The sequence below is a fragment of the Diabrotica virgifera genome, chromosome 10 (genome assembly GCF_917563875.1).
Source record: "Diabrotica virgifera virgifera chromosome 10, PGI_DIABVI_V3a".
Classification (NCBI taxonomy): Eukaryota; Metazoa; Arthropoda; class Insecta; order Coleoptera; family Chrysomelidae; genus Diabrotica; species Diabrotica virgifera.
The window spans coordinates 27,254,990-27,279,220 of record NC_065452.1 but is presented as its reverse complement, the minus strand read 5'-3'; the positions used below and the strand labels follow the sequence as shown (position 1 = coordinate 27,279,220).

At 33.0% G+C, this 24,231-nt stretch overlaps 1 protein-coding gene and 1 long non-coding RNA gene across 4 annotated transcripts in view; one reads left to right on the top strand and one right to left on the bottom strand.

Moving 5' to 3' along the window:
• LOC114346485 (tyrosine-protein phosphatase non-receptor type 13-like) overlaps positions 1-24,231 on the bottom strand; it is a 203,535-nt gene that overhangs the window by 134,644 nt on the left and 44,660 nt on the right. The window lies entirely within an intron of this gene.
• LOC126893306 (uncharacterized) overlaps positions 22,810-24,231 on the top strand; it is a 217,402-nt gene continuing 215,980 nt past the window's right edge. Inside the window, exon 1 of the long non-coding RNA XR_007701130.1 lies at positions 22,810-23,028. This is a non-coding gene — a long non-coding RNA (uncharacterized LOC126893306). The remainder of the gene's footprint in view (positions 23,029-24,231) is intronic.

Here is a 24,231-nt window from a genome sequence, read left to right as displayed (position 1 = left end):
TCAGTTTTAAATTGTTTATAACTCGAACTCGTTTAGCTTTAAAGAAAAATTACAAAAGAACTTTTTTTGTTCCCAATAGTCCAAAGAACGCAAAATAATGTCTACCCGGGCCGAAAAAATTGATTTTTATAATTTGTTTAAATTTTTTTTTAAATAAATGTAGCAATAACTCCGAAATTATGATCTTTAGATATAGGGAACATAACATGAAAAATAATTAATATTTCTTAAGGACTTAAAAAAGCAAAAAATAGAAAGGGTATTCCAACTGAAGTAAAAAAAAAATAATAGATTTTTAGAAAAACGGGAGATCTGACAACAATGTAATTATCACTATAATATCGGCCGCATTAGAAAACCCCTACCCACCAAAATTTATAAAAATTGTGCTAACCGTTTCCGAGATATTTGAGGGTTCCGTACATAAACATCACTCTGTATATTATATTATTACACATTAATTGGTTCAATGCTTCAATGCAATCAATTTGAACTTTTTATGATAAAATTAGTGAATTAGTCAGTATTTTGAATGTATATTTTGAATCTAGGTATAAAAAATACGACTATATCAGTTGCAATAAATTATTAAATTAATAATATACAGTGTATCGCGTTTAAAATAAAGACACCCCTAATATTTCGGCTATCAAAATATATTCAGATTTGAAATTTGACACAGTCATACAGGTTGATGGTTCACAATTTTTAAAATAGTCAACTGAAATTTAAATTTTAAACGCGGTCTACTGCGAATCCACAAACAGAGTGAATTTTCGATATGCGATTCGGTTTCCTTCGCGTTAGAGATATCGAAAAAAAAATTATTTGGAAAAGCTGTTCTAAATATTATTATAAGCCCACATACCAAATCTTATGACAAAATTCACACTTTTAGTGTTTTTGTAAGTTGTTGTAGTCAGGATCCCAAATCCTAAAATTTGCTGTCCCGAGATGCATCTCGAGACAGTAAAAAACGGTTTTTTTCAATTTTTTCGTTCTTTCCGCTCAGATATTAAAAATTCTGCCTCTGCCATTCGAAAGAACGACAAAAAACACACAAAAAAATACTATTTAAAAGTTGGCCAAATGATATTTACATAACCTAAAATTTTTTTGAAAATTTCAAAAATTTTTCCTGAGCTCATTTTTTATTACAAAAATCTGAAAAAAATCAGGCTATTTTATATTCAAAATATACATCATCTTGAATTTTTCCAGATTTTTTAAGTTAAAATTGCGCTCACAAAAAAATAAAACCTAAAAATTCTTCTTTTCTCGATTTAAGAGGTTCTAGGACATTTGGGAAGCTAAAAATTTGCATGAGGGCATAATTTTATATCTTTTATCGAAAAAATAAGTAGCGGGGCTGATCGGTGCGGGGACATTTTTGACCATCTTATCCCGCTATAGCCTTTGTAGCTAGGTAATTATATGTAAACTCATATGGATAGCTGTAAAAAAATTTAACTCAAAACCAAATATGATATTTCTAAAACTGTGATTTTATGGACGTCGTAGAAATTTGAATTTGCTCTCCTGAAAAGTAGCAAAATGGACATAATATCAGCTTTTGGCAAACGACCACTCAATTGTGTTTTATAAAAATGACCTAAGTGTTAACGGCCTGTTGTGCGGATAAATAAAATAAAGAAATTATTCTCATGGTATTGACTACTTACAAAACAGTTGGTAGAAGCCCTAGAGGCGTTATAAACAACAGACGTATTATTCTTAAGTATACATTGTTAGTTAAGCATGATGTATATGCAAATAAATGTGTCGCTTCCGTAACTGTTCAAAGGAGGGTCTCTTCTATTTTTGGGCATATTTGCAATGTATGAGTCGTTTAGTTAAGAATGTCGTTTGTGCAATTTCTTTACATGGAAGATAAATGTGTCAGTGCAATACCAAGTTTAGTATCTATTAAAAGAGGTTTTATAAGTCACAGGTTATCGCCTGAGTATATCAGGAAAGGGGCAATAAATTCCAGGCCATTCATCTCAGCATCCCGACGCCTTTCAAACAACCACTGCGAGTTGGAATTAATCAAGGGGTTTTCAGGACCGCATTAAGATTAAAGTACCGGAGAGAAAAGTATCGGAAACATAATATGAGTAAACAGAAATATTCGGATAAGGTTTTATACAAAGAGGCACAAGCAAGAGTGTGGAAAAAATTACACAGAAGAAAAACGAAATGTGGACAAAAATGCAATCAACTTAACGCCTATACAGGGTGATTGCTTAGTTGGGTAAAGCTCAATAGATCCGCTATAGTAATAGATAGCAATAAAAGTTAATAATAAAGATTGTAGGCAACTTTGAGCTTCACATTACAAAATTAGTTAAAATGTTACAGGGTGTTCGATAACATAGTGGCAGACCAAACTTATGTTTTTTTTTAAATGGAACACCCTATATTTTATTTTAAATTCGAAATCCTGTTAACTTCTCCATCACAAAAATATAAAGGTTTGTTATGTTATACAGGGTACTTACAAAGTTATAACCAATTTTATATGAAAATCGTAACAAGTTCAACTCCCTGTATAAATAAAAATAGGCAAAACAGCAATGGTTCACTAATGCCATATTTTTTTAGGTATTGTCAAAATTTTCAAGAATGATTGATATTGCTAATTTTCTTTATATCAAATACAGGGTGAGTCAAAACGCCAGTACATTATTTTCTCAGTAATTTTAAATGGAACACCCTATATTTTATATCACTATTGAAAAGTGCCATTACCGTACTTTAATTTTTAGATAACATTCCCTATGTCTAAATTTATTAGTATTCGAGATATTTTTATTTTTCAATTGACAAGTAGCGTGGCTACCCAAATCACCAGCTTTTAATAAACTGAACTGATTTTTTTGGGGTTACGTTAATAATGAAGTTTATAAAATACCTCCAACAACAAGGGATGAGATGAAAAATAGAATACAAAGTGTATTTCGATGTGTTAATTTACAAATGCTTCGTAGAGTAAGCAGCTCATTCAATGATCGCTTTTAGGCATGCATAAATGTGTTAGGAGGTAATTTTGAACAACTTATGTAATTAAATACTAAAAATATTTTATTAAAAGTAGCTTCTAATTTTTTCAAACATGTCTTTTTTGCAAAATTTATTACTGATAAATTCTTTTTCGTTCTTTATTTGTTACATTGTTACATTTACATACAAAAGTAGTGTTTAATTGTCTTCACAAAATGTTGTATTTTGTGTGTTTTTGTAAAATGTATTACTAATTTTCTTTGTATATTTGTTACATTTACAAAAAGTAGTTTTTAATAATTTCAAAAATGTTGCATGTTGTGGTTGTTTTTTTTTATGTAAAATGTATTACTAACAAATTATTTTTATTTCTTTATTTGCTACATTGTTACATTGATTACCGAATTGATAATCAGTAATCGTCAATTGTCAATTCAGTCATGGCTTACTTAAAATTTAGATAAATTTAGACACCTAAAATAATTTGCTCTAAAAAAATGAAAATATCTCGAAAACTAATAAATTTGGAGATAGAGAATGTTATATAAAAATTAAAGTACGGTGATTTTACTTTTCAATAATGACATAAAATACAGGGTGTTCCATTTAACATTACCGAGAAAATGATGTACTTGCGTTTTGACTCACCCTGTATTTGATATAAAGAAAATTAGCAATGTCAATAATTCTTGAAAATTTTGACAATAAATAAAAAAATATGACATTAATAAACCATTGCTCTTGTGCTTATTTTTATTTATACAGGGAGTTGAACTTGTAACGATTTTCATACAAAATTGGTCATAACTTTGTAAATACCCTGTATAACATAACAAACCTTTATATTTTTGTGTTGGAGAAGTTAATAGAATTTCGAATATAAAATAATATATAGGGTGTTCCATTTAGAAAAATATAAGTTTGGTCTGCCGCTGTGTTATCGAACAACCTGTAACATTTTATCTAATTTTATAATGTGAAGCTCAAGGTTGGCTACAATTTTTGTTATTAACTTTTATTGCTATCTATTACTATAGCGGATCTATTGAGCTTTACCCCACTAATCAATCACCCTGTATAGGGCGGACAAGAAACACATGGAGTTGGAAATTCCTTAAAATGCTGAGAATGGATACCAAAAGGTATATATGTAATAACACCGATTACTCTGGAAAAGTGGGATGGCTATTTCAAACAGTTACTAGAAGAAAAATAGAGAAGATTTTATTAAAAACAGAGATCAAAAAAGTTTCAATGTAACTGTCAGTGGTCAGCGATTCGGTTAAGATTGGAAGAAGTACGAAATGCATGCAAATCCCTAAAAAATAGAAAAGCTGCAGGACCTGGCGACATAGCACCAGAACTGCTTAAACATGGCAGCAATACCCTGTATGAATGCCTAAGATATCTATTTAATAGATGTATGAAAAGCAAACTCACCAAAAGAATGGCAATTGTCTGTAATCTCTACAATACACAAGAAAGGCAGTAAAAATATTTGCGATAACTACCGGGGAATATCTGTCACAAGCATCATCAGCAGAGTTTCCGGAAAAAATTTTAAAAATAAAATAAAAGAAGAATACAAAGGCTTAGAGGCCGAAGAGCAATCCGGTTTCCGCACTGACCACCTACATTGTGTAACACAGTTAATAGACAAACAAATAGCCTACAATCAAGAACTTCATTTAGTGTACATACATAGACTTAAAAAAGCATAAGATACTGCACCACAAAGTAAACTTTGGGAAGCCCTCTAAAAAACTAACATCAGTCTGAACCTCATTAAAGTTGTAAAAAATCTATACCACACCACTACAATATAACAAAAAATAAGCTAGGCAAGGAAATCTCGTCAGGATTTGAAGTGAATAAGGGTCTTAAACAGGGCTGCTTTCTATCGCCGACGCTTCTTCTTGTTTTTCTTCTAATGGCGCTACATCTCTTTATGAATCTTGGCCTGCTTAACAATGTTCTTCCATTCTGCTCTGTCGGATACTTTCTTTTGTCACTGCCTGATGTTCATGGTTTTAAGATCCCCCTCTACGTCGTCTACCTATCTTTGACGGGGCCTTCCTCTTGTTCTATTTCCTTGGGGCTTCCATTTCTTGATTACTTTTACAGATCGATTATCTGGCATTCTTTGTAGGTTACCGAGCCAGTTTAGTCTTTGTGAGTTTACAGATCTAATAATATCTGCGCCCTACATTAGTTCATCCAGCTCGTGGTTCATTTTAATTCTCCACGAACCATCGCTGCATTTGGTTGGTCCAAATATCTTTCTTAGTAATAATAAATTAATAGATCAATATATAAGATATAATATAATATATCAGATTAATATAATAAATAAAAATCAGAGATGTGCACGCTTACAAAAGCTACTGATGACGCCTGAAATGGTAGAAACAGCCTGTCTAGCGGGTGTGCAACCCTCTGAATCGAAAACAAGCAAAACCATCATTTATTATTTTATTTCCTTTACTCGGTTTGAGTACTGAAAGTTCCTCTGCTGTCTTTTTCCTAGACGAATGAAGGCGGAATGTGATCGTTTCCCTTTCGTTTTCTATATTCGTCGTCTGCTGTCTTATTAATTGAAAAAGTCTCAGAAAAAAGATGTACCAGTAAGAACTTTCAACGCGAAAAGTCTCAGGTTTAAATGACTATTTACCATTTTAATTTTATTGAATTGGTGGATTCTGCATCTGAGACTCTTCAATTTGTTATGAGATGTCGCTGTATCGCGTCTAATGGGAAATTTGAATTATTTTTCAGATTCCCTTTAAAATGATGGTGGAGCTATTTTTCGATTCAGAGGTGTGCACGCTTACAAAAGCTACTGATGACGCCTGAAATGGTAGAAACAGCCTGTCTAGCGGGTGTGCAACCCTCTGAATCGAAAACAAGCAAAACCATCATTTATTATTTTATTTCCTTTACTCGGTTTGAGTACTGAAAGTTCCTCTGCTGTCTTTTTCCTAGACGAATGAAGGCGGAATGTGATCGTTTCCCTTTCGTTTTCTATATTCGTCGTCTGCTGTCTTATTAATTGAAAAAGTCGCAGAAAAAGGATGTACCAGTAAGAACTTTCAACGCGAAAAGTCTCAGGTTTAAATGACTATTTACCATTTTAATTTTATTGAATTGGTGGATTCTGCATCTGAGACTCTTCAATTTGTTATGAGATGTCGCTGTATCGCGTCTAATGGGAAATTTGAATTATTTTTCAGATTCCCTTTAAAATGATGGTGGAGCTATTTTTCGATTCAGAGGTGTGCACGCTTACAAAAGCTACTGATGACGCCTGAAATGGTAGAAACAGCCTGTCTAGCGGGTGTGCAACCCTCTGAATCGAAAACAAGCAAAACCATCATTTATTATTTTATTTCCTTTACTCGGTTTGAGTACTGAAAGTTCCTCTGCTGTCTTTTTCCTAGACGAATGAAGGCGGAATGTAATCGTTTCCCTTTCGTTTTCTATATTCGTCATCTGCTGTCTTATTAATTGAAAAAGTCGCAGAAAAAGGATGTACCAGTAAGAACTTTCAACGCGAAAAGTCTCAGGTTTAAATGACTATTTACCATTTTAATTTTATTAAATTGGTGGATTCTGCATCTGAGACTCTTCAATTTGTTATGAGATGTCGCTGTATCGCGTCTAATGGGAAATTTGAATTATTTTTCAGATTCCCTTTAAAATGATGGTGGAGCTATTTTTCGATTCAGAGGTGTGCACGCTTACAAAAGCTACTGATGACGCCTGAAATGGTAGAAACAGCCTGTCTAGCGGGTGTGCAACCCTCTGAATCGAAAACAAGCAAAACCATCATTTATTATTTTATTTCCTTTACTCGGTTTGAGTACTGAAAGTTCCTCTGCTGTCTTTTTCCTAGACGAATGAAGGCGGAATGTGATCGTTTCCCTTTCGTTTTCTATATTCGTCGTCTGCTGTCTTATTAATTGAAAAAGTCGCAGAAAAAGGATGTACCAGTAAGAACTTTCAACGCGAAAAGTCTCAGGTTTAAATGACTATTTACCATTTTAATTTTATTAAATTGGTGGATTCTGCATCTGAGACTCTTCAATTTGTTATGAGATGTCGCTGTATCGCGTCTAATGGGAAATTTTAATTATTTTTCAGATTCCCTTTAAAATGATGGTGGAGCTATTTTACGATTCAGAGGTGTGCACGCTAACAAAAGCTACTGAGGACGCCTGAAATGGTAGAAACAGCCTGTCTAGCGGGTGTGCAACCCTCTGAATCGAAAACAAGCAAAACCATCATTTATTATTTTATTTCCTTTACTCGGTTTGAGTACTGAAAGTTCCTCTGCTGTCTTTTTCCTAGACGAATGAAGGCGGAATGTGATTGTTTCCCTTTCGTTTTCTATATTCGTCGTCTGCTGTCTTATTAATTGAAAAAGTCTCAGAAAAATGATGTACCAGTAAGAACTTTCAACGCGAAAAGTCTCAGGTTTAAATGACTATTTACCATTTTAATTTTATTAAATTGGTGGATTCTGCATCTGAGACTCTTGAATCTTTCTTAGTATTTTGCGCTCAAATATTCCTCGCCGACGCAATTTAAAATATATTTGGAGCAAGTTTTGAAATCCAGGAAAAGGAAATGTAAGAATATGGGTATACCGCTAAATTATGATAGCATACTATACACTCTATGTTTTGCGGATGATCAGATTCTTATGGACCAGAATTATCACGATATTGAATATTGAATATATCTTCTTCTTCTTCTTCTTCTTCTTCTTCTTCTTCCTCTTTATAAGCAATTCTGCTTGTTCATTAACGGATTGATACCTCTATGGAAGGTTGTCACTCCATCTTTTGCGCGGTCGGCCGATACTTCTTCTACCGATTGGTGGAACTCCGCCTGCAGTTTTGTTTGGTGGATCAAGTAGCTCGACAGATCTGTTGCCGTTCTCAAGCCCGGATAAAGGAGGAGGGGGTCTACAGCCAGGTTAGCACCCTACTGATATATTTTAAAACCATACAGCTCATAGAAACACGATCATGCCTCGGAACAGAAATGATTTCATTACGACGACCAACGCGAGAAAGAGGACAACAAATATTGAATAATATACACACACCCAAACTTACAAGGAATCACCATGTATTTCAAAGTAATATTTATTTCTTTTGAAAAAACTTGTTATTGTTGCGAAGAATAAAGGTTTTTATTAAAAATAAACAAATATATAAGACAATCGGATAGTACAGCTCGGTACGGTATAGGTTATTTGCTTGAGTTGCAAATTTAACGAAAATAAATAAACTAACTTTTGCGTCCAAAAACGAAAATATGTCTGATGTGGGGTTATAGAACTTACAACGAGGAAAGATTATTGGTTTTGTGGAGAAAGTAATGTTTTCAGAGGGACATAGCTGTAGAGCTATGCGTAACACAGGGCGTTCTGTCCAAAACCTATGCTAGGTAACAGGAACTAGGAAAGCTTAAAAATAAAGCAAGGGAAAGGCAAAAGTAATAACGGCTCTCCAAGATTGTTTAATTGTCCAATCAGCTGGAAGACACCCAACCATTTCTCACCTGCAGCTCCAAAGGCAGCTATTGGAAGCTACAGGTGTAACTGTTTCAGTTGAAACGATAAGAAGAAGAGTTCGTACCAAGAAATATACAGCAGGAGACAGTTATGGGTTCCCGAGTTATCCGGCAGCTCAAGATTGATCGCCTAAATTGGTGTCCTCACCACCAAAACTGGAACATTCGGAATTGACAAAATCTGCTATTTTCAAAAAAATCAGGATTTGTGTAAAATCAGATGACCCATGAAACCGTGTGCTTAGAGGTCGAGGAAGACAAGCAAGAACGAAAACTGTCAGATCTGTTCATAAATATACAAGGGGAAGTGTAATGTTCTGGAGAGGAATTGTGATCCTTAAAAAACTCCTTTAATTATCGTCCAATCAACTTTAAGTGCTCACAGGTATGTTGATAACCTGTAGTCAGGCTCTGGAGAGGTGCAACAGGAGAAAATTTAATTTTATTGCATGATAGTAGACCTCTACATACCATTAGAGTGACTACAGACATCATTGAGGCAGAAGGTATCCCTTGTTTGGAGTGGCCTGCTTGCTCACCCGAGCTTAATCCTATAGAGTATTTGTGAGATATGCTTAAAAGAAAAATTAGAGCTCGCCGGGATAATCCACAAAACACCACACGGCTAGTACAAGCTGCTTTTAAAGGATGGAGCAACCTACCACAACAAAATGTTGATAATTTGATTAGGAGCGTGCCCACGCAAACTGAAGCTTGCATAAGGACTAGAGGTGATAACACTGACTACTACAAAATACAAAAAAATAAATAAAAACAATTTAAACATTATTCGTTTTTCATTGAAATTTTGTATGCTATTGACTTTAAAACAACTACTTTCAATCTGTTTGTTAAATACTTTATTAAAAAAAAAACAGTAAATCCTTTATAAAAGGTATATTTAAAATCCCTAAAAATCAGAACTAGGTTTCGACTGGTTTACCAGTCATCATCAGTGCTTACGTGAAGTTTACATGCTAACACCAAGATATAAGTTTACAAAAATATGTGGGTCAAAGCCCTATATACGTACGTGGTCCGTTAAGGAAACATCGGTTAAATATGCCAATTAAAACATGGATGTTAGAAATATTTTACAATTATGCCCTAAATATTTCTAACATCCATGTTTTAATTGGCATCTTTAACCGATGTTTCCTTAACGGACCACGTATATAGGGCTTTGACCCACATATTTTTGTAAAATTATATCTTGGTGGTTAGCATGTAAACTTCACGTAAGCACTGATGATGACTGGTAAACCAGTCGAAAACTAGTTCTGATTGTGATGTAGCCCTTTTTAGGGATTTTGAATATACCTTTTATAAAGGATTTACTGTTTTTTGTATTACATGGTATACAGCCAACTACAGGAAAACTTTTTTCCTTGTGGAATTTTTAAATACTTTATTCTTTTTTGTTTTATTTAATTGTCATGTATTTGTTATTAAATTGCTTTAAAATAAATATTGTTTGACTTCGTGTGTTTGGTTTTTTAAATTCGCACGAATTAGTAAGAAATATCAGATGATTCCATATAAGTTTTAGTCTAGGCGCCAGAGGGGTCACCGTGTCATATTCAATTCTGATGGACAAACTCAACGGTTTCTTATGGATTTTTGGCTGCTGATTACGAATTTCGAGGGGGGATTTCGATCCGAGTGGTCAAAAAATTGTTATAAACAATTTAATTGTTTATAAATTGTTTATAAGGCTCTGGCTCATAAACTAAAAGAGGTAAAGAAAAATGTTTCGAATAAAATTTGTTCCTTAATAAAAAACGAAGAAAAAACCGTTTACTAAACTTAAATCTAACAATCAGAACTCAAGATATTGTAAAATTAGTGCACAATGCAAATTGCAAATTGCAAAATAAGTATTTTTCGAAGCTTTATCGATCGTAACTCGGCTTCTACGCATGCAAATGAGTCTTAGAAGGTGTCGTTTTAAAGCTTAATTAACAGGCTTCCAAACAAAGTTTGTTAAATTACTTGATCTTCATTTGTTTTAAAGTTATACCCGTTTGAAGTTACAATTTTCTTAAAAATATTGTACATTCATTTGTTTATAAGGGTTTCAAGCAAATTTGAGCTATAAACATTTATACTTTAATGAACAATATTAATAGAAAAACTCAAAAGGAACAATTTGATGTTATGAAAATGTTCATAAGTTTATTTTTGGCCAAGATGTCGATATTTTAATGGCGCGCGCTATGAGGCGCAAGATCGGCTCACCGCGTAAAGGTTCACGCGCTAACTTCTAGATGCAAATTATAAAACTATGTATACATACGTTATCTTCATTTTTCATTTTTGAAGATCCTAATACAATTTTATCATATAATTCTTATATGTAATTAAATCATCATACTGTACCTCGTATCACCTTTCATTCTATTTACTTTGTCTTCTATTTTTTGCACTAAATGAGAAAAAAACATTAAAAACTAATATTTCAGAAGTATAACTAAAAAGTAAGTTGATACTATTAATTAATACTATTTTTACAAACATTTTTTTTCATGCATCTGCAAATCTGCATAGAGATATACAGGGAATATCAGCTTTCTTACATCTGCATGTTCTTAGCGAAATTTTAACAGTTACATGGTGGTACAAGTCTGTTCTTGTATGCAGTAAAACTAAAACTTTTTGAGGCTTCAGAGTCTAGTTATCTATATGATATCCATATAAAGTGGATCTAGTTCTTTTGCAGCATCATCAAGGCCCGTCAATTGTGTGTATGCCGCCACATCATAAATGCTCGTTTTATATGCAATGATGATGCTGCAAAAGAACTCGATCCATTTTTATATGGATATCACATATTGGCTCATTTGCTTGCGTAGAAGCCGAGTTACGATCGATAAAGCGTCGAAGAATACATACTTACTTGACTGTGAGCCAATCTTGCGCCTCATAGCGCGCCATTAAAATATCGACATCTTAGCCAAAAATAAACTTACGAACATTTTCGTAAGCTCAAATTGTTCCTTTTGAGTTGTTTTATCATTATTGTTAATTAAAGTATAAATGTTTATAGCTCAAGTTTGCTTGAAACCTTTATAAACAAATTAATGTACAATTTTTTTGAGAAAATTATAATTTAAAACGGGTATAACTTTAAAACAAATGAAGATCAAATAATTTAACAAACTTTGTTTGGAAGCCTCTTAATTAAGGTTTAAAAGAACACCTCATAAGGCTCATTTGCATGCGTAGAAGCCGAGTTACGATCGATAAAGCTTCGAAAAATACTTATTTTGCAATTTGCAATTTGCATTGTGCACTAATTTTACAATATCTTGAGTTCTGATTGTCGGATTTAAGTTTAGTAAACGGTTGTTTCTTCATTTTTTATTAAGGAACAAATTTTATTTGAAACATTTTTTTTTATTTCTTTTAGTTTATGAGCCAGAGCATTATAAACAATTTATAAACAATTAATTGTTTATAACAATTTTTTGACCACTCGGATCGAAATCCCCCCTCGAAATTCGTAATCAGCAGCCAAAAATCCATAAGAAACCGTTGAGTTTGTCCATCAGAATTGAAAATGACACGGTGACCTCTATTTGGCGCCTAGACTATTTGGGTGTGTGTATAATCCGCAAAATCATATAAGAGTACAGAAACTGGGTTCACACTTCAAGTGTTCTTCTCATAATGTGCTCCCGATATATATTAAATAATTGTGGATATAGTTTACATCCCTATCTGACATCCCGTTCTAAAGTGTGTCAAGCACTTTAACTGATTCAGTAGTGTATTCGTAGTTGAGACACAACAAACTAAATTAAAAAAAAAACCATGTTGTGCACTAACGATAAGCACTCCGTTTGTAATAATGATGCATTCCTATCAAACTAGTCAATTTCATTTCTCTCAGGAGGTTTCCTCGATTTCCTCACCTTTATCATCAATTTACGTATCTCCTCAAAAGGTAATTGTAAATGCATTCAAAATACTTCCTCCAAAGAGGACTTCTAGGGAGATTCCCTCTCCCCAGTAGTTCCTCCATCAACAAGGGAGATTTTTAACAGGCTGATATAACTTGTAGAAGGTAAATGTGCTTTTAGGATCAATATTTGCATATAAGAGTACAGGGTTGGAGTTTAACGACAGTGTTTTCTTTGGCAATTAAACTACACACATCGGAAAAGTCTAAAAATATTTTTGTAACATAATAAAACTAATAAAAATAAATGCACGTCATCATTTATAGTCCAGGGCGCATCTGTTTTGAGATGGATGTTGAGAGCTGACTTATATTTTTTTGCAGAAATTGCTTGGAATTAACTCACATAATAATAATTGAGTTATCCTCCCACTCAAAAAGGTCCGGAACATTGTTTAAATAATCAAAATGTCAAAAAATGAAGGAGATATTCGATTTTTTTTCTTCGTTTTTTGATTATAACTCTAAAAGTATTCACTTTCGAGAAAAGTTGTACTGACGTAAAAGTTGCGCAATTAAATTTCTTAAAATATAGGATTGGATAAGAATTTTAAAAATTGTCACCCTTGTTGCAAAATAGCAATAATTGCGAAAAACCATAAAAAAACAAGTATTCGCATTTTACGTTTTTCAACCATTTCTGCTAAACTTAGGACCTTCATATTTTCTCCAGAAAAACTATGTGATATAACAAAACAATACTGTAAATTTCATTAAGATCGGTTCAATAAATTTTGCAAAATAAATTTTGCAATCCAGCTTTAGCAAAAAAATTCATTTTTTCAAAATGTTGCAGGATTGAAAATAAACCAGATAGCAAGTTGAAATTTTTTAAATAGGTATAGAAGAACACTGTACTTTTCATTTGCAATGTGCAAAATTAAATTCGGTTAACTACCACGGCGTCAGGAATTTTTTTAAATAAACAATAATTTTTGGTGCTACTCGCAGGACAGCGGTGTTCGATTCACAAAAGTTGATTTCCACCAAAATTTCTTCAAATCTTTATCTAATATATTATTTTCTTACTCTATGTTTTGTTGTATTTTAAAATTTTAATTCCACAAAAATCAAACTAATTTTATTATTGTTTGTGAAATATTGTTTAAACAATTACATATGTTTAAAAATAATAAACTTTTATTTAAGTTAAAATATATGAACAAAGAAAGTTTTTGCTAAAAAAAGTGTTATTTCAAAGGACACAGTATGTGTTTTTATTTTACAATAAATAAATTTATTTATTTATATCGAAATGTACTAAAAATTAAGATTTATCAATCATTATCAAAGGTCATTGCAATGCCCAATCAGAGCAAACCCATCCGCTGTCCTGCGCGTAGCACCAAAAATTAATGTTTATTTAAAAAAATTCCTGACGCCGTGGTAGTTAACCGATTTTAATTTTGCACATTTCAAATGAAAAGTACAGTATTCTTCTATATGTAAAAAAATTCTAGTAGTTCTGTTTGTTCTGTTATATTTAATTTTAATAGTATTGTTTCTCTTTATATTGTTGTTTTAATTAATCATATTTTTATACGTTGACATCTGGAAAATGTTATTTGGTTTTTTTCCACAGCACACTACTTTTCATTAACTTAGTTTACCGGTGATAGTAACAGTTATGTATTAAATTTACACGTTTCTCGAGATATCTTGAGATAGAAAAAAGATATCGACATGCGGTTTTCGCTATTCTATTGCTAATTTAATCTAATTTTATAAAGTATGATTAAAAATACATACTTGTATTTAATATTTTCCAAAGAAAACTAGATTTCTGAAAAAAATTAAATAACGCCTCCCATCTGGCTTATTACTTATTAGGATGGTTCAAAATTATCACACTTACATTGAAGAAAAAGATCTGTCTTCAACAAGACCCAGTTTTCAAAATTTTATTTAGCAGAACCGGACTTACAACCATTTTTTCATAAAAAGGTTCCCACTCACCCCCACCATTTATTTGCAAAGGTAGAGTTAAACTTGTTAAATCAAATATGCGCAGAATTTGATGAAGAATACAATAATCGAATTTCCAGTGCCCCTTCATTAGGAAAATTTTGTAAAATTTAGATTTTTTTATTTTTGATATTCAATTACGCCCTCTAGCGGTGGACCCACAATTATGAAAATAATTTCCAGGCTTTTCCTGAGGCAACTTTTGTTATAAAATTTTTTATTTCAAAGCTCTACTATAAACGGTTCCTGAGATATGGCCGAGAGCCATTCTTATTGGGACACCCGGTACAATAATTATGAATAAGTTTTAGGTAAACTACAGCTGCAGAAAGTCGACAACTGATCAAAACAAGTTTTATACGGCCATAAGAATAATCCCAATACAATTGGCTCGATGTTCGATACTCGTGTTTATAGCACCCGCATCCTTCAGCCTATACTTTTAGGTAGTTCTGAAGTTAAATTCTAAATATAGAGAATATAATATAGTGGTAACTATAATAAGGATAAATATAGACACTAATTTATTTTTAAGAAAATCTCTTCGTTTCATAAAAGATATCAACCCCACCGTTATCCAAGAGTTTTTTTGATATTTTTCTATTTAACCGTTTTATCTTCCTAGAGGTTTGTATGTAATTATTTAACTTATTTATAAATTTATATATTACAGTAGAACCCCGATTATCCGTGCTCGTCGGGACCGGACGTTGGCACGGATAATTGAAAAGCACGGATAACCCGAACATTTATTTCTTATTGTAATACATATGTACGTATATCCATACATATAGCCCTACCATAAAAAGACAACAGAAAAAATAAATCTTTCCTTATGAGTCTCCCTCTCCGCGTATAGAGTTTCCGTCGAGTGATTTACAGTGACGCTATTTTGATAAAACCTCAAAAATGCAATTTAAGTAATAGAAAATCATAGCACGGTTAATCCGCAGCCCGGATAATCCGCACACGGATAATCGGGGTTCTACTGTATATCATTTGCAATTTGAGAATCTATTTTGTTGATATAAATTCCATTCCAATGTTCATTTTTTAGAAGCTGTTTTAGTTTTCCGATATTAAGGTTTTTAATTATGACTAGAGATTTTTGAGTTTCATTATTTATGAAAACGGCTGGCGTAAAGTGTTCAGCCATGTCAGTATGAAAAACGATAGGATTAATATTAACGTACTGTTTTAATAGTCCACTATTTTTTAAAAAGTTTCTAACATTAGAAATAAGTTACGATCAAAGTGATGTTGGTACACTTTTTATGGTTGGTAAAAAAGCCGTGAAAATCACCCTCTAATTAGCATTTGAAATGAAATTAATCATTACCACTTCACAAATTACTTTACTTATGTATTGTTTATAAGTCATGTAAGATTCGTTGGTTGAAAGTGCTTATTTTTGAAAAGGCTGTAGTTAAATGGGCTTCAACGAGTCACTAATCACGAGTGTATGCAAATTTTGCACAGCCATATCTTCTATAACCAATTTTGTCTTCAGGAAAACAAAATACAAACTAAAACCAAAATATTCACAATAGTAAAACATATATTTTTTTACTAGTTGAGATTTCTGGTATCAGCAATACTTGGGTCATATAACACGTGGTGACAGATATGAACTCCTAAAATTAGTAATGCAGGGAAAGATTAAAGGAAGGAGCAGCATAAGTAGAAGAAAAAAGTCTTGGCTTAGAAATCTAAGAGAATCGTTTGGACGCAGCTCAACTGAACTCTTTCGGACTGTAGTGTCAAAAGTTAGAATAGCAATGATGATTGCCAACCTTCGTTGCGGAGATGGCACGTAAAGAAGAAGTGTCACCAATAATTTTTAAGTGTTAATTAGGAATTAAAGAGGTTATCCAATTCAGGACTTATCTTGAACGTATGTTTTTCACCCCCGAGAAGGGGTGTAAGTCACCCCAGGGCAAAATAGGTATCACTTTTTTTGTCTGACACTTTAGCTACGGGTATGCCAAATTTCATCTTAATCCGAGCGGTTCTTTAAAAGCAAGAACCGTGAGTATATGGCCTATAATTACCTTGAGTTTTTATAAATATATGATATAGGTATTTTATGATATGATGATTTATATTTAATGTTTATTAAACATTTTTTATATACAATGTGCGTTTTTATTGGGAGGGCGGGCCCGCATCCCAACTGGAACTAGGGCCCGCTGGTTTATCAGTACGCCACTGATAGGAACAAACTACGAGTATAGGTTTTACACTGCAGTAAATATTCTGTTAATTTCGATTTTGTTTATGCTATAAAGTTTTTGTTTACTTAGTACATTGAAAATATATTTTATCATAGAACGACGTTATTTAACTTTGGATGAGATAAATAAGTTTCTAGGCTTTCTTCAATGTGGCATGCGACAAACTAATATAGTTGAGCGCATGGGAGTCTCCCAAAATATTATAAGTAAATTACGAGGAGAACGATACACTTTTCAGCAACTGATACTCGAAGGGGAGATAGAGGGTAAGAGGGGTCTGGGACGTAAAAAGATGTCATGGCTGCGTAATATTCGCCAATGGACAGGAATCCAGAGCTATGAAATGCTTCGCAATGCTGCTCAAAACAGAATTATTTAATCCTGATTATCGAACATCTCACCTGACAATACAATGTACGGAGAACGCCTACGCAGAAATGCACGACATCAGAAGAAGGAAGTCCAACCTAGAACATTTGCCAAGTTCAGAGTTTTTTTTTCAAAGTAGAAGATTTTAAAATGCTATTGTCAGTATTTTTGAGCTTTGATCCTCGATATTTTGTTAACTTAATAACATGTGCATTGTCTTTTTGTTGTCTTCTTCTTTAAATGTGAATTGCATTCTGCCGTGGAATTTGAGATGCCATCAATTTCTATTTTACATCTGATTGGTTCGTTGCTGATTACTAAATCTGTGGACTAATCTCTGCAGACTATCTTTATCTTGGGCTGTCAATATTGGGTATGGCTCGTCTGCGTAACCGAAACAAGAAAAATATAGCGGAAAGAATTTTAAACAAAAATGTTTATTATCAATTTTTGTGTAGAATGAACCGTTCTCGGAAAAGAAGTAGAACATTTTATATACACTGAGCCCAAAAATGAAGGCATAATTTTAAAAACCCTGGTAAATCAAATAATTTTAATGTTTCGATTTTTGTCGTAATATATTATTGTTACTTCCGGTATATTGTAAAATTTATCGAAAAAACGGTAAAAAACGTTGATGTTTTTATCATTTTTTGCCAAAAAGTTAAAAACTTGCTAATTGTACTTCATTTTAATTTGAATTTAGTTGTGTTGGAATACGTTGTGCTGAACGTTTAAAGGCGTTTTTTAAGTTCATTAAGTGTTTTTTCCTTTACCATGAACCACCAGCAGCAAGAAAATCGAAATTTGTCAGTAAGTGACTGCTAATACATGTATTAGAATTGTTACTCTTCGCGAAGAAGGATACAGTCAAGTAGAACTCGCTGAACGTTTTAACGTCACTTCGGTCAACCAGTGCAAGAGTGTTAACACGTTTTTCTGTTACTGAAAGTAACTTGAGAAGATCCGGTCAGGGCCATAGAAGGGTTAGAACTCCTAATCAAGACCGGTTTTTGGCACGTCGTACACTCAGACAAAGTTTGTTAAAAGTACTTCTCTACAAAATGAATTTTTGGATTGTTATAACTTTAGAATCAGCCAAAATACGATAAGAAGACTTGCCGAAAACGACCTACACCCTGGAAGGGCACCCACTGCCCCACAACGCATAATTTTAAAAACCCTGGTAAATCAAATCATTTTAATGTTTCGATTTTTGTCGTAATATATTATTGTTGCCTCCGGTATATTGTAAAATTTATCGAAAAAACGGTAAAAAACGCTGATGTTTTTATCATTTTTTGCCAAAAAGTTAAAAACTTGCTAATTGTACTTCATTTTAATTTGAATTTAGTTATGTTGGAATACGTTGTGCTGAACGTTTAAAGGCGTTTTTTAAGTTCATTAAGTGTTTTTTCCTTTACCATGAACCACCAGCAGCAAGAAAATCGAAATTTGTCAGTAAGTGACTGCTAATACATGTATTAGAATTGTTACTCTTTGCGAAGAAGGATACAGTCAAGTAGAACTCGCTGAACGTTTTAACGTCACTTCGGTCAACCATTGCAAGAGTGTTAACACTTTTTTCTGTTACTGGAAGTAACTTCAGAAGATCCGGTCAAGGCCGTAGAAGGGTTAGAACTCCTAATTTAAGACCGGTTTTTGGCACGTCGTACACTCAGACAAAGTTTGTTAAAAGTACTTCTCTACAAAATAAATTTTTGGATTGTTATAACTTTAGAATCAGCCAAAATACGATAAGAAGACTTGCCGAAAACGACCTACGCCCTGGAAGGGCACCCACTGCCACACTGGCCCATTATGAACCAGAGACCATAGAAGAAAAATATTGCATTTTTCTCGTGAACATGTTGAACATGGTTCACCGATGAATGCAGGTTACTGTCTTTTTTCTGATGGCAGTCGGAACAGAGTGTACAGAAGCCCTGGGGAACGTTAAGCACAGTGTAACACCGTCGGGATTGTATATTATGGTGGCGGCTCGGTAATGGTTTGGGGTGGGATTAAATTGGAGGCTCGTACATAGTTAGTTGGAATAGATCGCGGGCATTCGCGGGTGACTTTATATCAGGCAAGTATATTACAGACATTTTAGAAGAGCATGTCGTGCCATTTGCATCATTTATTGGGGATAATTTCATGCTTAGGCAAGATAATGCCAGGCCACACACGGCGAGAATTGTGCAGCAATATCGTCAGGATGTTGTAATTCCTGAGCAAATAATCCTTCGTATTTAAACGGGCCTGTCCAAATTTCACCTGTGCGCTGTTATTAGGCCCGGCGCAAATTGAACCTAAGCGAGACACAACCTGCGCCGGCGGGACGGGTGACCCGTGCAGTTATTTTTCTAGCACACCGCATATTGAACACAAGCCAACCGAACCGTTGTCTGTCGCCGTAACGAATAGAGACGGGCAAAATCAATGCGGAAGTATAACGGTTACTTTTGATACTGGTTCTCAGTGGTACTGAGTACAAATACTGATTACAAAATACTGATGTAAATATCTGATTCTTGTACTGAATTGAGTAGGAAACTTTAAATCGTTATTTCCGTACTTGTAACGTTTTAAATACCTAACATCTCCCTAGTACTCGTAGCGGCATGACTTTCGAAAACATCGAATTTGATCATAATAGGGCGCATAAAAAGATATCTTATACTGAATATTTTATTTCTGCACACAATATAATATTTATTTATTAAGCGCAACAGGCCTTGTAGGCCTAGGGCTAAAATGTTTACATTTCTGATTACATAAATAATATAGTAAATAACTTAATATAACTTACATAACTTATAAATTTTATTTAAATACACTTCAGTCTTTTTATACACTCCTTCACAACCTCTCTCCATCTCCTTCTGTCCAATGCTAGTTCTTTCCACCTCTCAATGTTACTTTTCTTCAAGTCTTCATATACACTGTCCTTCCATCTTTTCCTTGGCCTGCCTTTCCTCCTCTTTTGTATTGGTCTTCGTGAAAGTACCATTTTTGGCATTCGTTTACTTCCCATTCTCTCTATGTGCCCCAAGTATCGTATTCTCTGTGCTTTGATCGTCGTCGTAATCGTTGGCTCTTGATATAGTTCTTCCAATTCTTTATTGGTTCTTCTTCTCCACTGACCTTCTATTTTCACACCTCCATATATTGCTCTTTGCATTTTTCTCTCCCATCTTTCTAACAGGTCTGTTTCTGACTTTTTGAGCACCCATGTTTCGCTTGCGTATGTTACTGTAGGTCTGATAACAGTCTTATAAATTCTTATTTTTGTTTTTCTTGATACGTATTTGGATTTCAATAATGTGCGTAATGCTCCATATTTTTTATTTCCTTTAGCTATTCTTGCCTTTATCTCCCCTTCTTCATGACCATTTTCATCTATTTTGGCTCCCAGGTAAATAATTTCTTTGGCTCTTTTAAACGAGTATGTTTTTTCTCCATCTATTTGTACTATGATGTTATTCTCTTTTTCTTTTTGGATCTCTCCCATTATCATATATTTTGTCTTTTCTTCATTTATTTTAAGTCCGAATTTTTTGGCTTCTGTTATTATGTTTTTCATTAACTTTTGTAGTTCTTTTTTGCTTGTTGCTAATAGCGTCAGATCATCTGCAAATGCTATGCATTGGTGGCCGTTTTTAAATATCGTTTCTTGCATGTTTATTCTGCTTTTCCTGATTATTCCTTCCAATGTTAGATTGAATGCCATTGTTGATAGTGGGTCTCCTTGTCGTAATCCTTCCTTGGTTTCAAACTTTTTGGATGTATACCCTTTCCAAGCTATTTCGTTTGTTGTGTTTTCCATCGTCATCTTTATCATCCTGACAATTTTACTTGGTATCCCCAATTCTTTCATCAGTTCGTACATCTGCTGTCTATTTACTGTGTCGTAAGCCTGCTTAAAGTCTATGAACAAAGCATATAGTACTGTTTTATGTTCGTAACAGGTAGTCTGTATTTCTTTTAAGGCAAATATTTGGTCAGTCGTTGATCTGTTGTTTCTAAAACCTGCCTGGTATTCCCCCAGTATTTTTTCCGAATAATGACTTAGCCTTTTTCTTATACTTTGTGCCAGGATTTTGTAAACTATTTCTAATAGTGCGATGCCTCTGTAGTTTTCGCATCGCATTCTATCACCTTTTTTATGTATATGTCATATTCTTGCTATGGTCCACTCTTCTGGCATTTTTTCTACTTCCCATATTCTTTTTATCAGGTCATATATCTCTTTCTGTAGTCTTTTCCCTCCTGATTTTATCATTTCGGCCGATATTTCTGTTATTCCTGGGCTTTTGTTATTTTTCAAGCTCTTTATTTCGTTCTTTATTTCTTGTTCTGTGGGTATTTCTATTGCTATCTGATCATCTTCAATTTCATGGTTTGTTTCCTTTTGTACTTCGCTCTTATTTAGCAGTTCTGTGAAATAGTTTTGCCAGTTTTCCATTATTTTTTCAGGCTCATTTAGCAACATCCCTTTATCATCTCTCATATATGGGTTGTTTTTTTGATATCCTCTTTCCATTTTTTTTTGCTTCCTGGTAGAATGATCTTATTTCTTTTTTTTGAAATTTTTCTTCTATTTCTTTCAGTTTGTTCTCGTTGTATTTTCTCTTTTTGCTTCTACATTTTCTTTTCATGATTTTTCTCAATTCTCTGTATTCTTCTCTAGTGCTTTCTTCGTCATTTGTGAGATTTTTGAGTCTTACTTTTCTTATTGCTTCTGCTACTTCTTGACATTCTTCATCATACCAATCTTTTGTTTTGTGTTTTCTTTTGGTTTTCGCTAGGATTGCTTTACTTGTGTCCAATATTGCTTCTTTGATATTTTGCCATTGTTTGTCTGGGCTTGACGTTTCTTGTTCCCTGATTAGTCTGTTGGTTATTCTCTGTTCATACTTCTTCTGTGTGTTGTTATCTTTTAGTAGTCCTATGTTAAATTGTTTTCCAATTTTTTCTGTTGTTTTATTGTTTCCCTTTATGTTATGCTCGATTTTATATTCTGCTCTCACCAGGTAGTGGTCAGAGTTACAGTCGGCTCCTCTCATGCTCTTTACATTTATTACATTGTTTGCATGCTTCACAATATAATATATTTAAAATAATATCAGAATTATTGTTTAATGATCCCTCCGTTAAATTTTTAGTTTTATATCTTCAATGTATTTAAAATATTAGTAATATCTCCAATTATGATTTTAACTGTGTAATAAATTACTACCAACTACCACACCAACAACGCATTATTTTCATGAGTGCATTTTTCTATAGTCAAAACTGCTTACCTATTATATTTATATCTAGTCTACATATTTTGTTTTTAAGCATAAACAAAAATGTAGATACCTAAAATTATTATGACAAATTTTATTTCAGAGTAATGCGATATTCACAGATATCCTTAACGGTTTTTAAATAATGAATCATTTTTCAATAAGTAAGGTATGCTTTATTGTCAAAAAATTTTACCAATTTGTGGACAAAGCTTATACAAAATAAAAAATACAATAAAAAACAAAAAATAATAAAAAACTACAAACAAAACAAAAACAGAAACAGACACCAAGTAAATGGCGTGAGTTATACTACTTAATATAATTTTATAGTTATTAAGTACACATTAAAAAATTTTATAATTTTGCAAACAATATGTACACAACGTCAGAGCAAAAAGAAGGCGAACGAGGAAAAGGGAAAGTAAATCAAAAGTTCTATGCCGCTGCAAATATGTATAAAAGTACTCGAAAGTAATAATCCTGCAAGTCAATTTGCTGAATTCAAATCGTTTATCAAAAAGTCATTCACTGTATAAAAAGCTCTCTCCAGCAAATAAGCTTTCAAGGCCTTGCGAAAAGCGAGAAATGCTGCAATAGATTTGATGTTAGATGGCAGGTGATTGTACATTTTTCTCGAATTGTATAGTATAGAGCACTTAACCAGCTCAGACCGTGGGGTGCTAATAAATATTTTAGTTAAAAATTACCTCAGCTACATTTTTTATTTGAAACTTTTTTCTACGGTGTACAGATTCTTGGTAAATCAATGTTTACCATATTTCCCCCCCCCCTGTGTTTTTGGTGGAAGACCATGGGTGAGGTAAGAGAGGCAAACTTTTTGCATCTTTTTTGGGGTCCCAAAATTGACATTTTTATCAAAACTCAGTTAATTCGTATGATTTTTAGAGCTTTAGTAGCATTTTTGTCTCTGACGAGTGGACTGTACTCCTACTTATCTAAAATGTATAAAAGTATGCTAAAAGATCCATATAATATGTAGTGTTGTATAGTATTGGAATGTAATTTTGAAGAGGTATTTAAAATCTAGTTTTGGTAGGCTAACGAAACATTTTTTACATATTTAAAATTCATAGAAACATAATACTTAAATTTAAGATTCTGTTTTATTTTAGTCTAAGGGCTAGAGCCGAAAAATCATCGTCATAAGTAATATGGAGTTTGGCATGTGAAATGTGTCTATTGTATATTAATAATTATGACCCCTTTCAGGCTGACACCTCAGTGGATACAGGAAGTAGCAATTAGGGATGAAAGAGGAAAGTCATTAAAGGTTTTCACCTCCTATTTTGTTAAACCTCCATCGATTTGCATGAAAATTGGTGACTAGTTAGAGCATACCTCAAGAAATAAAACTGATTTGGTGCCAACTTGCACTTTTACCCTGGGGGCGGGTACCACCCCTTCTTGGTGGTAAAAACTATTTTATTAAAAATAACCCCACAAATCGATAGAGGGACAAATTTTAAGTAAAATTTGTTATATAATGTTATTAAAATAAATCAATACTTTTTGAGTTATTAAAAATCAAAGATTTCTCTATTTAAGAGCACATGCGTGAAGTTACGGATGAAAAAAATGACATATTAATTAATTGTATGTTAATAACATATTATTTTTAATTATTTCGATATTATAAATTAAGCAAAAATGTATTTGAATATGTCAAATGTACCCATTATTGGACACCCCCAGTTTCTGGACATATTCAATTTATATTGATAGAAAAAATTCAATTAAATATCAAAATAATATAAAAATAATATTTTACTAACATACAATTAATTAATATGTTTTTTAT